Source organism: Lissotriton helveticus, chromosome 7 (genome assembly GCF_964261635.1).
Source record: "Lissotriton helveticus chromosome 7, aLisHel1.1, whole genome shotgun sequence".
Classification (NCBI taxonomy): domain Eukaryota; kingdom Metazoa; phylum Chordata; class Amphibia; order Caudata; family Salamandridae; genus Lissotriton; species Lissotriton helveticus.
The window spans coordinates 1,725,943,229-1,725,966,617 of record NC_136068.1 but is presented as its reverse complement, the minus strand read 5'-3'; the positions used below and the strand labels follow the sequence as shown (position 1 = coordinate 1,725,966,617).

The following is a 23,389-nucleotide window of genomic DNA, read 5'->3' as shown; positions in this document are numbered from 1 at the left end:
AAAGAGTGTTCCATGGGGGTCAGATTTACTGATAAAAATGAAGTTCTAACTATATCAAAAACAAAAAAGCGAAGTTCTAACTATACCATTCATGTTTGTAGGCAGCTCTTCGATGACAGTTCATAGGTCACTGTCCTATGATGCGATTGTAACTTCTGAACTCCAAGTAACACAAGGATATCTGTGACAAAGGCAGTAACCCACTGAGCTATCCCATAGAATGCAGTTCACTACATTTAAAAACTGCTAACAGCCAAATGATTGCTCTCCAGCAGGATCATTAATCACCAGTTTTATCTGGGCATTTTGTATCGTCTTATTGGGTGTGAACTGTTCTCAGGACACCCCCGCGCCACACGGCCCCCCAGCTGTGTGTTTGCCCCCTCGCTGCTGCTCTTTGTGCTGATCTGCCGTTTTTTCCCTGTGATTTGCCTTGTTGTCGTTTTCTTCCCTGGTATTTGCCTTGTTGTCACTCACTGTTTACCCTCCTGTTTAATTTGTTATACTTGTATCTCTGTGTCTAGGGTCTTGCCTCCCCTGGTGAAACCCCCGCTCCCCGCTTCCCGCCGCCGTGATCTCGCGGCCCCGCCCCTTTTTCTTCCGTGTCCTCCCCGCTCCCGCTCCAAGCTGCTCCTCCCTCCCACTTCGCCATAAATGGAGACCGCGCGGACGCGCAGCGGTCATGCGCAGCGGGTGCGCCGATTGTGCGCCAAAGGCAAGCCCGTCTGTGCCCGTCCGCGCCTGGCCCGCGCCCAGCGCCAGGACCCCTGGCCCCCGCCGATGCAAGACCACCCGACGGACCTACGACACCGCCACCCTCAACGCACTCAATGCCGGCCGGAACCCTGCCTGCTACCAAGCCACCCCGAAACGCACCCACGGACACTTCACCTGCCAAGCCTGCCGATTCACCTGCCTCTGAACCTGCACCACACCCGCCAAGCCGAGCACCAGCAAGAACCACCTCAAGTGCATCCTGCTCAACAGCCGCTCCGTCCACAGGCACGCTGTCGAACTCTGGAACCTCCTCGACACAACATCACCAGACGTCGCCTTCCTCACGGAAACCTGGATGAACGCCTCCTCAGCCCCCGACATCTCCATCGCCATCCCGGACGGGTACAAGATCACCAGGAGGGACCGCGTCAACCAGACCGGAGGAGGCATCGCCATCGTACGCAAGAACACCATCCGCATCATGACCAAACTCCGACGACACCCTCACCGCCGCCGAACACCTCCACTTCCGGATACACACCGACCCCAAGACGACCCTCAGAGGCACCCTCATCTACAGACCCCCAGGACCACGCACACAATTCAGCGAAGACATAGCAGACTTCATCAGCCCGCACGCCCTCCCCTCCGCCGGCTACATCCTCCTAGGGGACTTCAACTTCCACCTGGAGAACAACAACGACACCAACACCACCACCCTGCTGGACAACCTCAACAACCTCGGACTCAAGCAACTGGTGAACACCCCCACCCACTACGCCGGCCACACGCTTGACCCCGTCTTCTCCTCCAGCAAGCACATCTCCTTCAGCCACTCCACCGGACTTCACTGGACGGACCACAGCTGCGTCCACTTCAGCTTCAAAAGGACCACGACCCACCACCACCCACAACAGGCTCCCCGCAGGAGCTGGAACAAGATCACCGACGACCAGCTCACCACCTGCCTCAGCCAGAACCCCCCAGCCAGCACAACAGACCCCAACGAAGCAGCCAGCAACCTCACACAGTGGATCAATCAATCAATCAATCAGGGGTTTGTTAAAGCGCGACTACTCACCCGTAAGGGTCTCAAGGCGCTAGGGGTGGGGGGGTGCAGGTTCCATTCCATCAAGGAGGGAGTCTGTCGAAGAGCCAGGTTTTGAGGTTTCTTGCGAAGATGGGGAGCGGTGTTGTCTGTCTGAGGTGGAGCGGAAGGGCGTTCCATGCTTTGGCAGCGAGGAAGGAGAAGGAGCGGCCTCCCGATCTGGTGTTTCTGGTGCGGGGGACCATGGCTTAGGAGAGCTGGGCTGATCGTAGGGTCCTTTGGGGTGCGTGGAATTTGAGTCGGCTGTTCAGGTATGCTGGTCCGGTGCCGTGGAGGGCCTTGTGTGCGTGGGTGAACATCTTAAAGATGATTCTCGCATAGACGGGGAGCCAGTGGAGTGTGCGCAGGTGCTGGGAGATGTGGCAGTGTTTTGGCAGGTTGAGGACCAGTCTTGCGGCGGCGTTCTGGATGTTCTGTAGCTTGCGGATGAGGTTTTTGTTTATTCCGGCGTAGAGTGCGTTGCCGTAGTCGAGTCTGCTGGTGACCAGGGCGTGAGTGACTGTCTTTCGGTGTTCGAGGGGGATCCATTTGAAGGTCTTATGAAGGAGGCGGAGGGTGTGGAAGCAGGAAGATGAGACAGAGTTGATCTGGCGGTCCATTTTGAGCTCGGAGTCCAGGATGATTCCCAGGTTGCGTGCGTGGTCTGTGGGGGTTGGTGGGTTTCCGAGGGCGGTGGGCCACCAGGTGTCGCTCCAGGCATCGAGGTTTGGGCCCATGATGAGTACTTCTGTTTTGTTGGTGTTTAGTTGTAGGCAGCTGTTTTTCATCCATTTGGCGACGGCTTCCATGCCTTCTTGAAAGTTGCGTCTGGCGGTGTTGGGCTCGTTGGATAGGGAGAGGATGAGCTGGGTGTCGTCTGCGTATGACACGATGTTGAGTCCGTAGGTTCTGACGATGGGGGCAAGTGGAGCCATGTAGACGTTGAAGAGCGTCGGGCTGAGGGAGGAGCCCTGGGGGACTCCGCAGGTGGTAGGTGTGGGGTCCGAGAGGAAAGGGGGGAGTCTGACCCGCTGCGTCCTGCCGGAGAGGAAGGAGCAGATCCAGTCGAGGGCCTTGTTCTGGATTCCTGCATCATAGAGTCTGCGTATTAGGGTGCGGTGGGAGACTGTGTCGAACGCCGCTGATAGGTCGAGGAGGATGAGGGCTACTGTTTCTCCTTTGTCCAGTAGGGTGCGGATGTCGTCTATTGCGGCGAGGAGGGCGGTTTCTGTACTGTGGTTTTTTCTGAAGCCGGATTGGGAGGAGTCGAGGATGTTGTGTTCTTCAATGAATGTGGCGAGTTGGCTGTTGATGGCTTTCTCGATGACTTTCGCTGGGAACGGGAGCAGGGAGATGGGTCTATAGTTTTTGAGGTCGGTGGGGTCCGCTGAGGGTTTCTTCAGGAGGGGTTCACCTCGGCGTGTTTCCAGTCGTCGGGAAACGAGGCAGTCGCCAGGGAGCGGTTGATGGTGTGGCGGAGCATGGGTGCGATGGTGTCGGCGGCTCTGTTGAAGATGTGGTGGGGGCAGGGGTCTGTGGGGGCCCCTGAGTGGATTGACTTCATTGTCTTCAGTGTGTCTTCGGTGGTGAGGGCTGTCCAGTCATCAATCGCTGGTTTCCGGGTGTCGGGGTGGTTGGTGAGGGTTCAGTGTGTTGGTTGTCTTCGTCGAAGTTGTCGTAGATGCTCTTGATTTTGTGGTGGAAAAAGGTGCTGAGTTTGTCGCAGAGGTCTTGTGAGGGAGGGATGTCGGTAGACTCGCTGGTGGGTTGGGCGAACTCCTTGATGATGCTGAAGAGTTCCTTGCTGTTGTGTGCGTGGGTGGAGATTCTGTCTTCAATCGCTTTTTTCCTCGTTTCTCTGATGAGTTGATGGTGGGCGTTGGAGGCGGCTCTGAAGTTGTTGTGGGCTTCTGTGGATTTGGTGTTTCTCCAGGCCTTTTCGAGGCGGCGGCATGTGCGCCTGGATTCTCGAAGTTCGGTGGTAAACCATCTGGCTTTTTTGGCACGGGTATTGTTGTTTTTCTTGAGGGGGGCTATGGTGTTGGTGCTGTCCGAGATCCATCTATGCAGGGTTCGGGCTGCGGTGTTGGGGTCGTCGTTTTCCGCGATGGTTGGGGTGGAGTTGTTGAGTGAGGAGGTGAGCTGGTCGTCTGTGATTTTGGTCCAGTTTCTTTGTGGAAGCAGGTGCTGGTGTCTGTGGATGGTGGGTGTTCTGAAGGTGAAGTGGACGCAATGATGGTCGGTCCATGGGAGTTCGGTGGTGTGGCTGAAGGTGATGGTGTTTCCTGTAGTGAAGAGGGGGTCGAGGGTGTGTCCTGCTGAGTGCGTGGGCTCGGTCACGATCTGGCGGAGTCCAATGTTGTGGAGGTTGTCCAGGAGGCATGTGGTGTTGGGGTCCAGTTGATTGTCGAGGTGGAAGTTGAGGTCTCTCAGCAGGGTGTAGTTGGTGGATGCGATGGCCTGCGGGGAGATAATGTCCGTGATGGAGTTGGCGAAGGGTCCGCGGGGTCCAGGGGGTCGGTAGATGAGGGTTCCTTGGAGGGCAGCGGTGAGGCTGGCCAGTATCTTGAAGTGAAGGTGTTCCATCAGTTCTGTGGACTCGTCAGGGAGTGTGCTCAGGCGGAGGCTGGATTTGTGGACGATGGTGATTCCTCCTCCTGGGTGGGTGGAACGGTCCTTCCTGAGATCTTGTATCCTTGGGGGATGACGATGGCGATGTCCGGTCCCGAGGTGGTGTTGGTCCAGATTTCGGTGAAGAATGCTACGTCCGGGGTGGTGCTGTCAAGTAGGTCCCAGATTTCTGTGGCGTGTTTGTGGAGGGATCGGACGTTGAGGAGGATGCATTGCAGGGTCTTCGGTTCGGTTGTGTTCTTGTGGGCGGGTTGTGCTGACTACCTCGCACCACTGAAGACCCATCCCAGCAGACCCGGCAGCAAGAAAGCCTCCTGGTTCACCGATGAACTCAAGAACTCCAAAAAGAACTGCCGTACCCTCGAGAAAGCCTGAAGCAACAACTAGACCACAGACAACATGACTGCCCTCAAGCACGCCACCCGCAAACACCACCAGCTGATCTGCACCACCAAGAAGACAGCGTTCAAGGAATGACTGGACAACAACGCCCACAACAGCAAGGGACGCTTCAACATCGTCAAAGAGCTCTCCAACCCCAGTGCCGGAAACAACGACAACACTCCTTCGCAAGACCTCTGCGACTCCCTCGCCTCGTTTTTCCACAGCAAGATCACCGACATACACAACAGCTTCGACGCACAGACCACGCACCCTACCACCGAGCCAACGCCCCCCACCACCACCCTCTGCGCCTGGACTCCGGTCAGCACCGAAGATGAACACCATCCACTCCGGATCACCAACCGACCCCTGCCCCCACCATGTCTTCAACAAGGCCGACTCCATCATCGCACCCCAACTCCGGGACATCATCAACACCTCCTTCAACACCGCCACCTTCCCGGAGAGCTGGAAGCACGCCGAGCTCAGCGCCCTCCTGAAGAAACCAACAGCGGACCCCACCGATCTCAAGAACTACCGTCACATCTCGCTCTTCCCTTTTCCTGCCAAGGTCATCGAGAAAACCGTCAACAGTCAGCTGGTCGCCTTCCTCGAGACGAACGGATCCCTCGACCACTCGCAGTCCGGTTTTCGTGCCAACCACAGCACTGAGACCGCGCTCATCGCAGCCACAGACGACATCAGATCCCTGCTCGACAACGGGGAAACAGCGGCCCTCATCCTCCTGGACCTCTCCGCAGCATTCGACACAGTCTGCCACCGCACCCTAGTGCAGCGCCTCAACAACATCGGAATCCAAGAGAAGGCACTGGAATGGATCATCTCGTTCCTCACCGGAAGAACCCAGAGGGTCCGTCTGCCCCCGTTCAGATCCAAGGCCACCGAAGTCATCTGCGGCGTACCACAAGGATCATCACTCAGCCCCACCCTCTTCAATGTCTACATGAGTCCCCTCGCAGCCACCGCACGCCAACACAACCTCAACATCATCTCCTACGCCGACGACACCCAGCTGATCCTCTCCCTCACAAACGACCCCGCCACCGCCAGAACCAACCTACACGAAGGGATGAAAGACGTCGCCGAATGGATGAAGAACAGCCGCCTGAAACTGAACTCAGATAAGACGGAAGTCCTCATCCTGGGATCATCGCCCTCCGCCTGGGACGACTCCTGGTGGCCGCCTGCCCTGGGCACCGCCGCCAAGCCAACGGACCACGCACATAACCTGGGTTTCATCCTGGACTCCTCCCTCTCGATGACCATACAAGTCAACGCCGTCTCGTCGTCATGCTTCAACACCCTGCATATGCTCCGAAAGATCTTCTGGTGGATCCCCAACGAAACCAGGAAGACGGTCACCCAGGCACTCGTCACCAGCCGACTGGACTACGGGAACACCCTCTACGCCGGAACCACAGCCAAACTTCAGAAAAGACTCCAACGCATCCAGAATGCCTCCGCACGACTCATCCTGGACATCCCCCGACACAGCCACATCTCCGGACACCTGAGAGTCCTGCACTGGCTCCCCGTCAGCAAGAGGATCACGTTCAGACTCCTCACCCACACACACAAAGCTCTCCACGACCTGGGACCCAGGTACCTCAACAACCGCCTGACCTTCCATACTCCCACACGCCAGCTACGCTCCACCAGCCTCGCCCTCGCCGCCGTTCCACGCATCCGCAGAGCCACCACCGGAGGAAGATCCTTCTCCTACCTGGCAGCCAAGACATGGAACTTCCTCCCCATCCACCTCCGACTGACCCAGGACCATCTTTCCTTCAGGAAGCAATTCAAGGCCTGGCTCTTCCAGCATGATTGTTGTCCTGCATTGGCCACAATATTGACAACAATTGTTTAAAAGAAGCACACACGAAGTATGTGTCCTGCTGGGCCGGTGCAGATTTTAAAAAGAAAAAAAATTGCAGATTTTAAAAAGAAAAAAATGTAGTAACACATTCTCTTACCTACTCCATTAGTCAAACTTTGTGTCACGGCCTGATGTGATAAGCCACTGCAGGGGTTAGGAAAGGTGACTAAGAATAAACAAACTTCTTTTCTCCTGTGCTGCATAGAAAAAGAAATATCAACGCAGCGGGACAGTAGACAAAGGTTACCACAGAGACGTGTCGCCTTTGGCCATGCAGAGATGAAGGTATGAAAAAATAAACAAAGCCTCATTAACATGTTAATGGTCTTTAAAGACCTGTTAAGTACTGGGGGAGGGGGGCATAATCTAAACTGTCTCTGTGTGCGCTCCGGGAATCTGTCTAGCCTGGGCTGACACACACGACCTGCGCGTTGCACGCCTGCCTTCCAGCCCTCACTGCGAGGGCCAAGCCCCCTGCGGCACGCTGACTTAAAGACATGGAACCAGGTGATACAAGGGTCCTTGGACGCTTTTGAGGTTACCGTGAAGCTACCGTTTACTTGAAACGCAGAAACTCTTGTAATAAGCATGAAGAACGGAAACAGCTGCAATAAGCTCCAAGAGTGAAATAAGTTGCAGCTCGCGTTGCGTAAATTTGCTGTTATCATTAACACCATCTTTTCAGAGGGGGAATCACACCATTTGCAACATGATTTCTCTTTTCGACATTTCCTTCCTTCCCAGAAACGTTCCTCTTATTGCGATGATCTTTTTCTGGAGGCTCGTGCCCCCTCCTCCTGGGTGCGCGCTCACTGCAAGATAAGAAGTATTTGTTGTTCATCTGCATCAGACTTCCATCCCTTGACAACGCCGGGACTCAGGGCGCTTCATCCTTCGCCAAAGAGGCGCTAGGTTCCCTCGGACGGACAGGGACTGTACTTCCAGGCCGCTGATCAGGTAAATGTCGCCATTTTAGAAATACCATCACTTGAGCGTGTTTATGTGAGTCTGTCTCCTGAACGTCTCTTACTGAGAGGGAAGACGGTTTAACCAAGGCCAGGGCGCTAACAGCAACTCCCCCCACCGATTATCGCGACGTTTTGCTGCAGAATCAAGGTGCGAGGAGACCTTAGCGTTGGGTATGTTGTCGGTTATTTGGGAAGGTTGGTTTTACCATCGAGGTCTGCAAACGCACGACCTGAGGATAGCATATTTTCCAGTTTTAAATTGTTTTTTAGACTTAGTTTCCAGAGGTGTAACTCTCTGCCGGGGTAATAGCATCTCAAATACGTAAGTCCCTATACACATTCATAAAAATGAAAAACTACAAGGCTTGAAGTGAAAAACAAAGGAAACCTGTGTACGTAAAATAGTAATAGTTTACACATTATTAGCAACCATTTACAATGAAGCCGTCTGGCACAGTTGAGGAAATCTGATACTACCTGGGATCCTAGCTACCTGGTATTCTAAGACACCGAGTAGGTCACACTAAGGATGTCCTGTAACATGGACAAGAAACTCAAGAAAAGCTCGCACTGCGGGTGTCCTAAGACCCAAGAACATACTTTTGGAGGGAGATAATAGTTCCTGGGATCACAAAACGACAGGAAAGGTGTTCACACAGGAGCGCAGCTATCATTGGTGCAACAGGTGCAGTGGCACCGGGCCTGATCCCAGCTGGTCTAATTGAACCCTGATAACTGCTGCATTTTGCTACCCAAACAACAGTCAAAGGGGCCATGTTCCTTGTTGCCAGGGACCCTGGCATCCTTGCTACGCTTCTGCGTTCATATTGGGATCCCATCACACTTGGTAGACACGCCTTATAGAAGCTCATATTGCTTGAGACCTCGAGTCCTAAGAAGGCACTGCTCGGAGAAGTGAGAAGCCGACACTGATGGGGTCTTTTAGTGATGCGAAGGTACTGCTAGATGAAGCTCTCACTAGAGTATTTCTCCACCACAGCCAGTTTTGTTTTCCCCCTCATAGCTGCTTTAAACAGTAGTGAGCTGTGCTACCTTCCTTCCGTGTCTCCGGGGTTCTGCTAAACCCTGTCATGCCTTGGGGGTTTTTGAGTGGACTTTGCAGAACACGTGGCAGTGCTTTCTGGTGCTGCATAATTAAGAGTCTTCTCACTCATTGTTCTAGACGAGAGCAACTCTGAGATCTGTTGTTGAGCCGGCTTGCGTTGGTGGGAGGCCACCGAGGGGACAAGGCTGGTGACAAGTCCTGAAATGCAGGACCTCTCCCAGGGCTTCACTGGCCTCTGCTGCCATTCCACCTTTCATATGTGACCATCAGGGCCTGGAAATGCTGGCTGAACCAGCGTGCATCGATTGTTGATGCAGGAATGGCTCTGTTTTTGTGGCCAGGTGTTTCTTTCTACCTATGTCTCCCTCTAGTGACTGGTCGTTGCCAGGACTCCATTCTGGGTATGTTGTTAGTGGCATCTTTGAGCCACAGCGCCTAGAAGGTCCTTGCCTGATATGTGTGTCCTAAGCATTATCGATCGATTCTTCACTGCACCCTGTACAGCTTGGAACAATGGATTCACTTTTAGAGCTTCTATGAACACTGCTAGCCAATAGCAGCTGGTGGAAGGATATAGGTTTTTTTGGGGGTACACAGCTGGGTTGGAGAAACTTAAGCGCTCATGTCTGTTTTGCCTGCCTAAGACGGACGGCCAAACACACATGCACACTTTACAGTGCACCTACTACTCCTCCTTCCTGTCGTGGCCCGGCTCTGCCCAAGACTCCCTGGTTCAAACATCAGAAGAAAAACGATAATATTTATTTTTCGCTGACCGACTCAGTGGGGTGATGCTCCTCTGCCGTTAAGGAGGAGCTGCCCCTGGTTATTGTGCAGTGAAAAGGAAGAAATTAAGTGATACCATGTTGGATGCTTCTGTTCCCACTCTTTCCCCCAAACATAAAAAGTTGCAGTAAAGAGTCATATTTATTCCACACTCTCCCAGTCCTATGCCCTTGATTTTCTGCTGTGTTTATCAAACCATGTCGAGAACAAAAATCAAGGGAACCCTGCTCACATGGAACCAGGGTACTTAAATTGTTAACCAGAGCAATGGCTCCTGTGGACTAGTGGCAACGTAATTGTGAAATAGTAATGCACAATGGCAATGAAACAGGTTAGCGTGATGTCAAAAAGAGAGAAAGCCGAACACACCTTAAATTTGTATTTCAAAAACAATTATTTATACAATTTCTTGAAACCAAAATACACACGTGGTATTTAAACAATGATCTACCAGTAGTGAGTGGTGTCCCAGTGAAAAACTGGAACCTAATACAGTGGTGACATATTTGTGACATATTTTCAAAGTTTCCTATATATCAGAAAGACAACCATTGGAAGATATATATAGTATATTAACCACAATTTGTACAATGATAGGTGCTGGTTTTTAATGGTTCGACCCTTTGTGCAATGTAGGTTCTCTTCAGGACCTAGGAGTGTAGGGACACCTACGAAAAGATGGAGGGATAGCAGAAATGTGTGGTTGTAATGAAGCAGCTGTGCTTGTAAAAGGAGAGAGCTGTTTGTATAATACATGAAGGATTGTTATGCGCAGCCTTGTGTGGGAGGGTGTACCTCTGTGAGTGTAGTGAAGAAATCAATACTTACATTGGACCCTGCCAGGCGCTGTACATGTGAGAAAATAATTGTGTGTTATTGTCAGGCCCATAAATTAAGGTTACAAGACTACATTGAGAGGGTACAAAGAAGAGAGAAACATACCCTATGTGAGGGTAGAGGTATGAATTTTTAAAGAATAGGAGAAATTAGCGATTGGAAGAAACAGCGCTTTCAGGTTACTGTACATCACACTGGACTGGGACAAATTCAAGATTTCAGGCCACCCACAATGGAGAGCCGTCCAGTTACAGGGCCTATGCAGGGCCCGCTGAGCAAAGTAACATAATCCTTGTCGCAGAACGAAATGCAGTAGTAGTGCGACGTCAGTTCCATGGCCAAAACGCAGAGTCTGGAACGTGAGTGTGATGCACTGGGTTATTATATGCTGGAGATGATGTTTTGATCTTCTCCACATGCTGGTCGCGATCTGTTGATCTCTGAAGCGGTGATTCCGGAGGCTCTGCGGAAGAACAGAGTGCTGTATGCCAGGACCAGACCTCGGATTGGCAATGATGCGTCGATCTCGATGTCGTGGCAGGTGATACGTCAGTGTCCAATCATCACAGAGATGTCGAAGTGCAGGTTCTGGCAAATCTAGCACATTAAACTAACATCAATGGGCCCTGGAACGAATTGGCACCACTTTGCAGAGCAACACTCTCAGCAAGTAAAGTCCAGGTGCTGGGATGAAGGTGAAATGTGAAGTCTTGGATATCCCTGAGACTTCAGCAACATGAGGCAAGCCAACAAGACCTTGGAGAAACATAAGCCCTTAGGATGTAGAAAAGAGGTCCAGTGCTTCTCACTTTCATGCAAGAAGAAGCAGGCAGCAGGCCAACGCAGCAAAGCAGTTAAAAAAATGGCAGTCCCTCCTACAACACAGCAATCTGCAGGTAGCAGGCCAACACAGCAAAGCAGTTAGCAAAGTTACAGTCTCCCCTACAGCCCAGCATCTCTTCTTCCTGGCAGAATGTCCTTAGTTCTAGCAGTGTTATGAGTACATGGTATCCAGTACTTGTACGCATCTTAGCCTTTTAAGTAGGGAAACTTCAAAGAAAGGTATTTTGTAGTACACAAGACCCTGCCCTTCTCTGCTCTAGCTCCAGACTCACTACAGGAGGGAATGCAGCTTGACAGGACATAGCCCTTACTGGTAAAAGTGTCAGCTCCTCCCCCTAATCCTGCTCAGGCAGACCCATCAACATGCACTTGACCACTCAGGCATACCTACCCTATGCGTGTGGTTGGCTAGAGGGAATGCAGAAAGCCAGCTGCGACACATCCCAGGTGTGTATTCCAGAGACAGGCAGAATGCACTAAATGATTTATGTAAGACAATGCCAACTTTCTCAAAGTGGCATTTTCAGAACTGCAATCTGTATGAAATAGTTCTTTTTGCAGGATTATCCCCAAACTGTTTGCTTTTCCTCCTATTTTTTCCTGACCTGCTGTTGTTGGTTTTAGGACTCTGAGACTTTAACATTGCTAATCAGTGCTAAAGTGCATGTGCTCTATGTGAAATTTGTATTACGAATTGGTGTTTCCATGATTGGCATATTTGATTTACTTATAAGCCTCTAGTAAAGTGCACTGTGTGTGGCCAGGGCCTGTAAATCAAATGCTGTTAGTGGGCTTGCAGCATTGATTGTGCCACCCACATAAGCAGCCCTTTAAAGGTAACTTTGACCTGCCACTGCAGTGTCTGCCAGCAGTTTGTAACTGCCATATCGACTTGGTAAGTGCACCAACTTGCCAGGCCCTACCTTTCCCTTTTCTTACATATGAGTCACCCCTAAGGTAGGCCCAAGGTACCCCTGTGGGCAGGGTTCAGTGTATGTGAAAGGTAGGGCATGCCCTGATGTGTGTGGCATGGCCTGATGGTGAAACACTGCCAATTTTGTTTTTCACTATTGAACGGCTATCTTGCCTATAGGAAAGAATGTGAGTTTATTTATAACATTTTATAAATATAACTTCCCACTGGGACAAGGTAGGAAAATAAAGGTAGTATGCCTGAACTCAGAAACTAAAGATGCATCTTTTAGTAAAGGTGATTTTTACTGTCTGTGTTCGAAAATACCACTTTTAGAAAGTAGGTATTTCCTTGCTTAGACATCCTGTGTGCCTCTGCTAGGATTTGTATTGACTGTCTAGCTTTGGAGTGACAGGGCCTGGGGATGTGCAGTGGCTCCAGAGAATCTGGCTAAGTCAGGGCTGGGATAAATAGACCTGGACTGCATTTTGAGTAGTGGGAGGAGATTTCCTTGCACCTGAATGGACCTGGTCTGCCTTCCACATTGCGGTCTCCACCCCATGTCAGGAAGCTGGGCTAGAGAGGACAGAACTGGTTTGGACTAAGCACAGACTCTCTCAGCCTGAGAGGACAAAGGCATTTGGGGTATAAATATTGGGGCCCAGACCCCAGAGCTTTAGAACTCTTTTGGAACCAAGAAGACTGCCAAGATGAAGAGCTGGAGAAGCTGTGAGGAGAGACTACAACTTTCATGTGTGCTTTTGCGTTGCTGTGTTGGCCTGCAGTGGCTGCTTCTGTCTTGGGCAGTCAAAGGGCTGGACTAAACTTGCTGAAACTTCCTTTTTGTGAGTTTCTCCAAGGGCTTGAGGTAGAGCTTCCCCCCTGTTAAAGAAGTCTCAGGAACAGCAAAGACTTCAAGTTCTTCTGCCATCAGCACTAGGGACTGTGTGTTTGTGCTGCAACAGAAGAAAAGCAACTCAACGCCATCTACAATGCCGCTCACGACTCCGTGTCATGTAGGCACCGCTGAGGACACTGCCGCAATGCCACATCTCAACCCTAGTCTCACTGACGATGCCATCTGATGCTGCCACTGAGCTACTGCATGGCACAGTGACCAGTGGGCATCGCACTTCACACTGCCTCGCTCCACGCCGCTGCCCTGGTATCCCCAATGACGCCACTCCACACCAACAGCAAAGCCGCTGCTTTCTAATTGTCCATCACATACATTTAATACTAGTGTAATGATTTTACAAATTAGCCAATTAAAAAACTGTTAAGTGTTCTGTCATCATTTTAAGTTAAAATATGTACATACACTTGGGCCTGTTGCAGTGGGTGTATAAGTTACATTAGTATTAAATGTATGTGATGGACAATTAGAATTAGGTGCAGCCCCCTACTGGTGGCCAGTCCCAAGGGTTGGTCAGTGTAGCACTTGGGGATGAGATTGCTTCCATTATTGTGAACGTGGTAGCAGAGGTTACCCTAGAGTCCTTAGGTAACAAATAGACGGAGCTCAAAGCCCACATGCTTTACAATACCTCCAGGTACAGGCAGTGGGTCACCATCAATGAGCAGGGGCAGGAGGCTCTGAGGGACACGTGAGACAGTATGAAGTACTGTAAAGTGTCCTCTGGTTACTCACAGCAAGTCATTCCCAATACATTCTACAAGGTTGTAGTGGCAAACAATGGGGAACGTCACACTAGTTCCCTTTGGGGTTGGGGGGATCTCAGGTTCTCCAACAGTAGGACAGTAGGAAAGCAGCTGCCATGTGTGTAGATTGTCTGTTATTCAATTGTTAGGCCTGTCAGCCTTATGGTGGTCTTTCCCCAAACATTTCACCTTACTCATCTTGTTTTTATTGGAAAAAATGTTTGTTGGCCTTAGGACTCTGTACACTCTACCACTGATAACCAGTACTACAGGGCTTGTGCTTTCTCCTTTAAACATGGTGAAATTGGCTTCTATCTGATTAGCACATTTAATATGCTTGTAAGTCTCTAATACGGGGGTACATAGGCCATGTATATTAAATGCCACCATCTGGGCTGCAGCACTGACTGTGCCACAAACTTATCTTTCAAAATATCTCAGGCTTTTTATTGCAAACTGTGTGTGCAGTTTTACACTGCAATTTCAAACTGTCACAAAAAACTTTTGCCTGGCTTAAAACGTCCTCTAGGGTAGGCCCTAAACAACCCTTAGGGCACGGTACATTGTATTAAAAAAGTTGGCCATGTACTTTTAAGTTTCATATTTCTGTTTCAGTATTGTAAGGCATACCTCTCTCAAAGGCTAACACTGGGTTACCTTATCACATTTATCAAGTGATAACATTTGATCTGATTCAGAAAAAGGGGTGGTGATGAACAGAGTGTCTGAATTAAGCAGACCACTCTTACCCAGTCCAAAGATCAGGGCTTGATCCATCACCGTTATTTAGCTCACTGCCCCATCCCAGCTCAGAACCTGGCTATATGCAAATTAGTCTGTCCCTGGCCCAGTGCATCATGGGAACAGGGCAGACCAAACTACCAAGCCAATTCTTCACCAGAAAGGAGACAAGCTTCCGGGGACCGGTTTCTGCCATTTCAGGCGTCGTCGGCCAGGCTTGCTTGAATCCTGATGGAGCAGTGAGCAAGGGACTCATGTCTGAGTATACCCTTCCACGCTTATGGTGGACAAAATGATTCAGAAAAGGGGGTGGTGATGAACAGAGTGTCTGAATTAAGCAGACCACTCTTACCCAGTCCAAAGATCAGGGCTTGATCCATCACCGTTATTTAGCTCACTGCCCCATCCCAGCTCAGAACCTGGCTATATGCAAATTAGTCTGTCCCTGGCCCAGTGCATCATGGGAACAGGGCAGACCAAACTACCAAGCCAATTAAAGTTGGATTTTAAGTCACAATTCTAAAAATGCTTTTAGAAAGTTGGCATTTCTTCTACTAACCCCTGCCTACAGCCTGATTCTGGGTCACATGATTAGGTGCAGGGCTGGTGCTTGGCACGGGCAGCGTGGGCAGCTGCCTAGGGCCTCACACTCCGCCAACCAGCATGGGGCCCGCACCAGCATAAGACACCACCAAACCTCAAGTGCCCCTGCCGATCCCATTGAAGAAAGGTGTCTGTTTACAATTGGGCTTACAGAAGAGGGACCCCTCCCCGAGCCTCTCAGGGATGGTGTGGGGAGGCCTAGGGGAGGGGGACACTTCATCTTGTGCCAGTTTCAAGGAGACGCATTTTGTTGTGCAATTAGGACTCCTGCCTGGCTGCCCATTGAGAGACACTGCAGGACAACCATTGTCAGCCCTTTACCGTCTGCATAGTTTTAACTCTCAACCCCCAAGCTATTCTCACACCTTCATACGGATATGAGCTGTGAAAGAGGTGCTTGTATGTGACAGAGAGGAGAGCTGCGGCCCTGGAGGAGTTTGCACGAAGCAGCTTCAAGAGCCCTGAAGGTGTCACTTATGTAAATTAGAGGGGCCTCGCACATTTCCCTTTGACCGGGGCCCCAAAAATCCTAGAACCGACCCTGACCAGGTGCAGTTGGCCTTTGTGCATGCCTCCCAGACAGCATCATAATAGTGGGTTTGGGTGTTGACAGGGTAGGCCATACTGGCTCAATGAGCAGACGGAGCTGTCACCAACTACACTTCCACTTCACAGAGAATCTGGCCAAGCACACTCACAAAGGACTACACACTAGTCTACTGTGCTCCCAGAGAGACTAGGACCAGGGCAGGGAGGCAGGAAAATCCAGATACATTGGAAGGGGGAAACTCCAAACGCTTCTCCAGCTTCGAAGTGGGCACACAAGCTTTTGCAATGCAATTGGTCTCGCATTTGGTGGAGTTGAAGCTTTTGGCATTGTAAACAGCAATGTGTTTTTTGTTGTTGTTGTAATAAGGTGATTATTTAAAGAGAAACAAATGCACAAGTCTGCCTCACCACCCCAAGGGCAATTACCAGAACAAAGGGTGAAACACATCAGATGCAGAATAAGGAACTACTCAAATATATCTATAAAGCAATCACCTAGTCAAATCCTACTCCTTTTGTGCCAAGACCACAGTGTTAGAACAGAAATATCTTCATTGAAACAACCTAAAATGGAGCAACCTCTGAAGTATTCCTTTTGTTTTAAAGCCTCATTTTACTGCATATCTATTTCAATGTAGTGTTCCTGGCAGGCGTTTCACTATGTCTTCTTCTAATCAACATAGCTATGGAACGTTCAAGATGCACCTGAAATAACTGCAGGGGAGTAAGGAAAAAAACCTCAGAGTTACACCACAAACTGATTAATCTTAAAATGACTCGGTTTAGTGCTTCCTTTTGACAGTTACGAAATATACAAGCCTTAAAAAGACGGAAGTCAACTCATTTATTAATTGCCAGGTGAAAATGTGGAGAGTCCCTGAGTGGAGCTTGCCAGGAACATGCAATAGGGTTGCTCCTCACCAAGAACAAGGGCATCATCTTTCCTGGATTGGGCTTGGATAACTTTTGGTAGTTTTTCTATTGGCAGCTGAAGCTGAAGCTGAAAGTATTTGTAAAGCGCTCTGTGACCAAACGGTTTCATGGCGCTGGAGGGGGTTAGTAAAGGCTTGGGCGTATAGATGAGTTTTGAGCGCCTTACGGAATTGCAGATAGTTAGTGATGGACCTAATGGTGGGGGGAAGACTGTTCCAGAAGCGGGGGGCAAGAATGGAAAATCTGGTGCCGCCGATTCTGGATTTGCGGAAGCGGGGAATGCAGAGGAGGGCCAGCTCGCAACATATCCCGGCATGCAGTACAATTGAACACAAGATTGTCTGTTTACACAATTTACAACCCTTACAGGCTAAACATTTTTATAACCAACTGCTTCTCCATCCTGAATAATTTTAAACAAGTGACAGGTCTCTGCTCTCTGCATTCGTATGTAAATCTCGCTCTGCTGCACACTGGAAAGATGAGGCAGAAGAAAAATAGACGAGGAATTTAATCTTCGCCAAGATAGAAATCAGACATCACATTAGCTTGAAAGACTGATAACCAGTCCTTAATTCGTGTCAATAGTTTCCGGTGGCACTGGTGAGCTCGGATTACCTGCACTTTAAGTTATGCAAACTCTGGCACTGAGTCACGAAATAATTAAAGCAGTCACTGTGCAAACAACAGAAAACAAGCATTTACAATGCAACGGTTTCGCCTTTGCCAAAGTTAGAGCTATTGGCATTGTAAATGACAATATTTTTATTTATGTGTTGGTTTTGAAAACAGATAAATAAATGGCATTGTCATTTACATTGCCAACAGCTTAATCTCTTGCAAATGTAAGACCTATTGTACCCTACTGGATTTCACTGAAGAAATTCAGAGTCTGGTCTGCAGGTGTCACGTGACAGATGCCCAATTGACAGCTGAGGGGGTTAAATCGTGCTGGGGTGGCACATTAAGGCAACGCTTGCTGAAAGCACTACACTACCCTACTGGAGTGTCAGTCTTTTTGGACATGGTCCACTCACTCATCTTGAAACAGGAAGCTCGCCACCAGTTCCACAAAAAATACCGTCATTAAATCTTTCCTTTTTAAGGGTTGGACATTTCAGTTGGCGTCTGCTCTCAGTCACGCTCGTCTTGTCGCCCATTGTCAATCACGCGCCTCTCTGTGCCTGGCTGTCAAGTGCCGGCGCCATCCTAGTGCGCATCTTCAGTCAGCCACGGTGTGCTAGCCAACCGAACTGCATTATGGGATGGCATGGTGGGTTAAAGAACCTGTTTTACAAACATGTGTCCGTGCTTGTGAGGAGGTAGTGCACCTGTTGAGGGAGAGAGAGTGTGTTTGCATATGTGCGTGCATGCATGTGTGTGTGTGAATAAGCACTTCCAAGATTTAGTGGGACTAGAGTTTTTATCTACAAATCATTGTTTTCAGCTGTGTTCTAATGGAATCAAAGCAACACTACACCCCCCATAATGCATAGTGTGATCACATAAAAGTACAGAACTGGAAAGAGTGTCCATAATGACCAGCAAGACGGTTTTCACCCTAAGAAGGATGTGCTTCAGTCTCCAGTGCCACGGGCGAGTGGAAACACACACTGTGCTGGTGGAGAAGTAGAAGAAGTACAAGTGTCCATAGAAGAGAAGTAGAGGGGATGCACTCTCCATTCCCTATGCACTCTCCACTCCCTATGCACTCTCCACTCTCCACTCCGTATGCACTATCCACTCCCTATGCACTCTCCACTCCCTACGCACTCTCCACTCCCTACGCACTCTCCACTCTCCACTCCCTACGCACTCTCCACTCTCCACTCCCTATCCACTCTCCCCTCCCTATCCACTCTCCACTCCCTATCCACTCTCCACTCTCCACTCCCTATCCACTCTCCACCCCCTATGCACTCTCCACTCCCTATGCACTCTCCACTCCCTATGCACTCTCCACTCCCTATGCACTCTCCACTCTCCACTCCCTATGCACTCTCCACTCTGCACTTCCTATGCACTCTCCACTCCCTATGCACTCTCCACTCCCTATGCACTCTCCACTCTCCACTCCCTATGCACTCTCCACTCCCTATGCACTCTCCACTCCCTATGCACTCTCCACTCTCCACTCCCTATCCACTCTCCACTCCCTATGCACTCTCCACTCTGCACTCCCTACGCACTCTCCACTCTGCACTCCCTATGCACTCTCCACTCCCTATGCACTCTCCACTCCCTATGCACTCTCCACTCTGCACTCCCTATGCACTCTCCACTCCCTATGCACTCTCCACTCTGCACTCCCTATGCACTCTGCACTCCCTATGCACTCTCCACTCTGCACTCCCTATGCACTGTGCACTCCCTATGCACTCTCCACTCCCTATCCACTCTCCACTCCCTATGCACTCTCCACTCTCCACTCCCTATGCACTCTCCACTCTCCACTCCCTATGCACTCTCCACTCTCCACTCCCTATGCACTCTCCACTCTGCACTCCCTATGCACTCTCCACTCTGCACTCCCTATGCACTCTGCGCTCCCTATGCACTCTCCACTCTGCACTCCCTATGCACTCTGCGCTCCCTATGCACTCTCCACTCTGCACTCCCTATGCACTCTCCACTCTCTATGCACTCTCCACTCTCCACTCCCTATGCACTCTCCACTCTCCACTCCCTATGCACTCTCCACTCTCCACTCCCTATGCACTCTCCACTCTGCACTCCCTATGCACTCTCCACTCTGCACTCCCTATGCACTCTGCGCTCCCTATGCACTCTCCACTCTGCACTCCCTATGCACTCTGCGCTCCCTATGCACTCTCCACTCTGCACTCCCTATGCACTCTCCACTCTCCACTCCCTATGCACTCTCCACTCCCTATGCACTCTCCACTCCCGATGCACTCTCCACTCCCTATGAACTCTCCACTCCCTATGCACTCTCCACTCCCTATGCACTCTCCACTCCCTATGCACTCTCCACTCCCTATGCACTCTCCACTCCCTATGCACTCTCCACTCCCTATGCACTCTCACTCTCCACTCCCTATGCACTCTCCACTCTCCACTCCCTATGCACTCTCCACTCTCCACTCCCTATGCACTCTGCACTCCCCACTCCCTATGCACTCTCCACTCTGCACTCCCTATGCACTCTCCACTCTGCACTCCCTATGCACTCTCCACTCCCTATGCACTCTCCACTCCCTATGCACTCTCCACTCCCTATGCACTCTCCACTCCCTATGCACTCTCCACTCCCTATGCACTCTCCACTCCCTATGCACTCTCCACTCTCCACTCCCTATGCACCCTGCACTCTCCACTCCCTATGCACTCTCCACTCCCTATGCACTCTCCACTCCCTATGCACTCTCCACTCCCTATGCACTCTCCACTCCCTATGCACTCTCCACTCCCTATGCACTCTCCACTCCCTATCCACTCTCCACTCCCTATCCACTCTCCACTCCCTATCCACTCCCTATCCACACTCCACTCCCTATGCACTCTCCACTCCCTATGCACTCTCCACTCCCAATGCACTCTCCACTCCCTATGCACTCTCCACTCCCTATGCACTCTCCACTCCCTATGCACTCTCCACTCCCTATGCACTCTCCACTCCCTATGCACTCTCCACTCCCTATGCACTCTCCACTCTCCACTCCCTATGCACTCTGCACTCTCCACTCCCTATGCACTCTGCACTCTCCACTCCCTATGCACTCTGCACTCTCCACTCCCTATGCACTCTCCACTCTCCACTCCCTATGCACTCTCCACTCTGCACTCCTTATGCACTCTCCACTCCCTATGCACTCTCCACTCCCTATGCACTCTCCACTCCCTATGCACTCTCCACTCCCTATCCACTCTCCACTCCCTATCCACTCTCCACTCCCTATCCACTCTCCACTCCCTATCCACACTCCACTCCCTATCCACTCTGCACTCCCTACGCACTCTCCACTCTGCACTCCCTATGCACTCTCCACTCCCTATGCACTCTCCACTCCCTATGCACTCTCCACTCTGCACTCCCTATGCACTCTCCACTCCCTATGCACTCTCCACTCTGCACTCCCTATGCACTCTGCACTCCCTATGCACTCTGCACTCCCTATGCACTCTCCACTCTGCACTCCCTATGCACTGTGCACTCCCTATGCACTCTCCACTCCCTATCCACTCTCCACTCCCTATGCACTCTCCACTCTCCACTCCCTATGCACTCTCCACTCTCCACTCCCTATGCACTCTCCACTCTCCACTCCCTATGCACTCTCCACTCTGCACTCCCTATGCACTCTCCACTCTGCACTCCCTATGCACTCTGCGCTCCCTATGCACTCTCCACTCTGCACTCCCTATGCACTCTGCGCTCCCTATGCACTCTCCACTCTGCACTCCCTATGCACTCTCCACTCTCTATGCACTCTCCACTCTCCACTCCCTATGCACTCTCCACTCTCCACTCCCTATGCACTCTCCACTCTCCACTCCCTATGCACTCTCCACTCTGCACTCCCTATGCACTCTCCACTCTGCACTCCCTATGCACTCTGCGCTCCCTATGCACTCTCCACTCTGCACTCCCTATGCACTCTGCGCTCCCTATGCACTCTCCACTCTGCACTCCCAATGCACTCTCCACTCTCCACTCCCTATGCACTCTCCACTCCCTATGCACTCTCCACTCCCGATGCACTCTCCACTCCCTATGAACTCTCCACTCCCTATGCACTCTCCACTCCCTATGCACTCTCCACTCCCTATGCACTCTCCACTCCCTATGCACTCTCCACTCCCTATGCACTCTCCACTCCCTATGCACTCTCACTCTCCACTCCCTATGCACTCTCCACTCTCCACTCCCTATGCACTCTCCACTCTCCACTCCCTATGCACTCTCCACTCTCCACTCCCTATGCACTCTCCACTCTGCACTCCCTATGCACTCTCCACTCTGCACTCCCTATGCACTCTGCACTCCCTATGCACTCTCCACTCCCTATGCACTCTCCACTCCCTATGCACTCTCCACTCCCTATGCACTCTCCACTCCCTATGCACTCTCCACTCCCTATGCACTCTCCACTCTCCACTCCCTATGCACCCTGCACTCTCCACTCCCTATGCACTCTCCACTCCCTATGCACTCTCCACTCCCTATGCACTCTCCACTCCCTATGCACTCTCCACTCCCTATGCACTCTCCACTCCCTATGCACTCTCCACTCCCTATCCACTCTCCACTCCCTATCCACTCTCCACTCCCTATCCACTCCCTATCCACACTCCACTCCCTATGCACTCTCCACTCCCTATGCACTCTCCACTCCCAATGCACTCTCCACTCCCTATGCACTCTCCACTCCCTATGCACTCTCCACTCCCTATGCACTCTCCACTCCCTAGGCACTCTCCACTCCCTATGCACTCTCCACTCCCTATGCACTCTCCACTCTCCACTCCCTATGCACTCTGCACTCTCCACTCCCTATGCACTCTGCACTCTCCACTCCCTATGCACTCTGCACTCTCCACTCCCTATGCACTCTCCACTCTCCACTCCCTATGCACTCTCCACTCTGCACTCCTTATGCACTCTCCACTCCCTATGCACTCTCCACTCCCTATGCACTCTCCACTCCCTATGCACTCTCCACTCCCTATCCACTCTCCACTCCCTATCCACTCTCCACTCCCTATCCACTCTCCACTCCCTATCCACACTCCACTCCCTATCCACTCTCCACTCCCTATGCACTCTCCACTCCCTATGCACTCTCCACTCCCTATGCACTCTCCACTCCCTATGCACTCTCCACTCCCTATGCACTCTCCACTCCCTATGCACTCTCCACTCCCTATGCACTCTCCACTCCCTATCCACTCTCCACTCCCTATCCACTCTCCACTCCCTATCCACTCTCCACTCCCTATCCACACTCCACTCCCTATCCACACTCCACTCCCTATGCACTCTCCACTCCCTATGCACTCTCCACTCCCTATGCACTCTCCACTCCCTATGCACTCTCCACTCCCTATGCACTCTCCACTCCCTATGCACTCTCCACTCCCTATGCACTCTCCACTCCCTATGCACTCTGCACTCTCCACTCCCTATGCACTCTCCACTCTCCACTCCCTATGCACTCTGCACTCTCCACTCCCTATGCACTCTGCACTCTCCACTCCCTATGCACTCTGCACTCTCCACTCCCTATGCACTCTCCACTCTCCACTCCCTATGCACTCTCCACTCTGCACTCCCTATGCACTCTCCACTCCCTATGCACTCTCCACTCCCTATGCACTCTCCACTCCCTATGCACTCTCCACTCCCTATGCACTCTCCACTCCCTATGCACTCTGCACTCTCCACTCCCTATGCACTATGCACTCTCCACTCCCTATGCACTCTGCACTCTCCACTCCCTATGCACTCTGCACTCTCCACTCCTTATGCACTCTGCACTCTCCACTCCCTATGCACTCTGCACTCTCCACTCCCTATGCACTCTGCACTCTCCACTCCCTATGCACTCTGCACTCCCTATGCACTCTGCACTCTCCACTCCCTATGCACTCTGCACTCTCCACTCCCTATGCACTCTGCACTCTCCACTCCATATGCACTCTGCACTCTCCACTCCCTATGCACTCTCCACTCTGCACTCTTCATGCACTCTGCACTCCCTATGCACTCTCCACTCTGCACTCTCTATGCACTCTGCACTCCCTATGCACT

The 23,389-nt window shown here is 51.3% G+C and overlaps 1 protein-coding gene across 2 annotated transcripts in view; it reads left to right on the top strand.

Annotated features, from left to right (window-relative positions):
* Positions 1-7,548: 7,548 nt before the first annotated feature.
* Positions 7,549-23,389, top strand: part of LOC144770707 (B-cell receptor CD22-like) — a 255,878-nt gene continuing 240,037 nt past the window's right edge. For both annotated transcript variants that reach the window (XM_078655435.1, XM_078655433.1), the window contains exon 1: positions 7,549-7,673. The gene's annotated coding sequence lies outside the window, so the exon portion shown is untranslated. The remainder of the gene's footprint in view (positions 7,674-23,389) is intronic.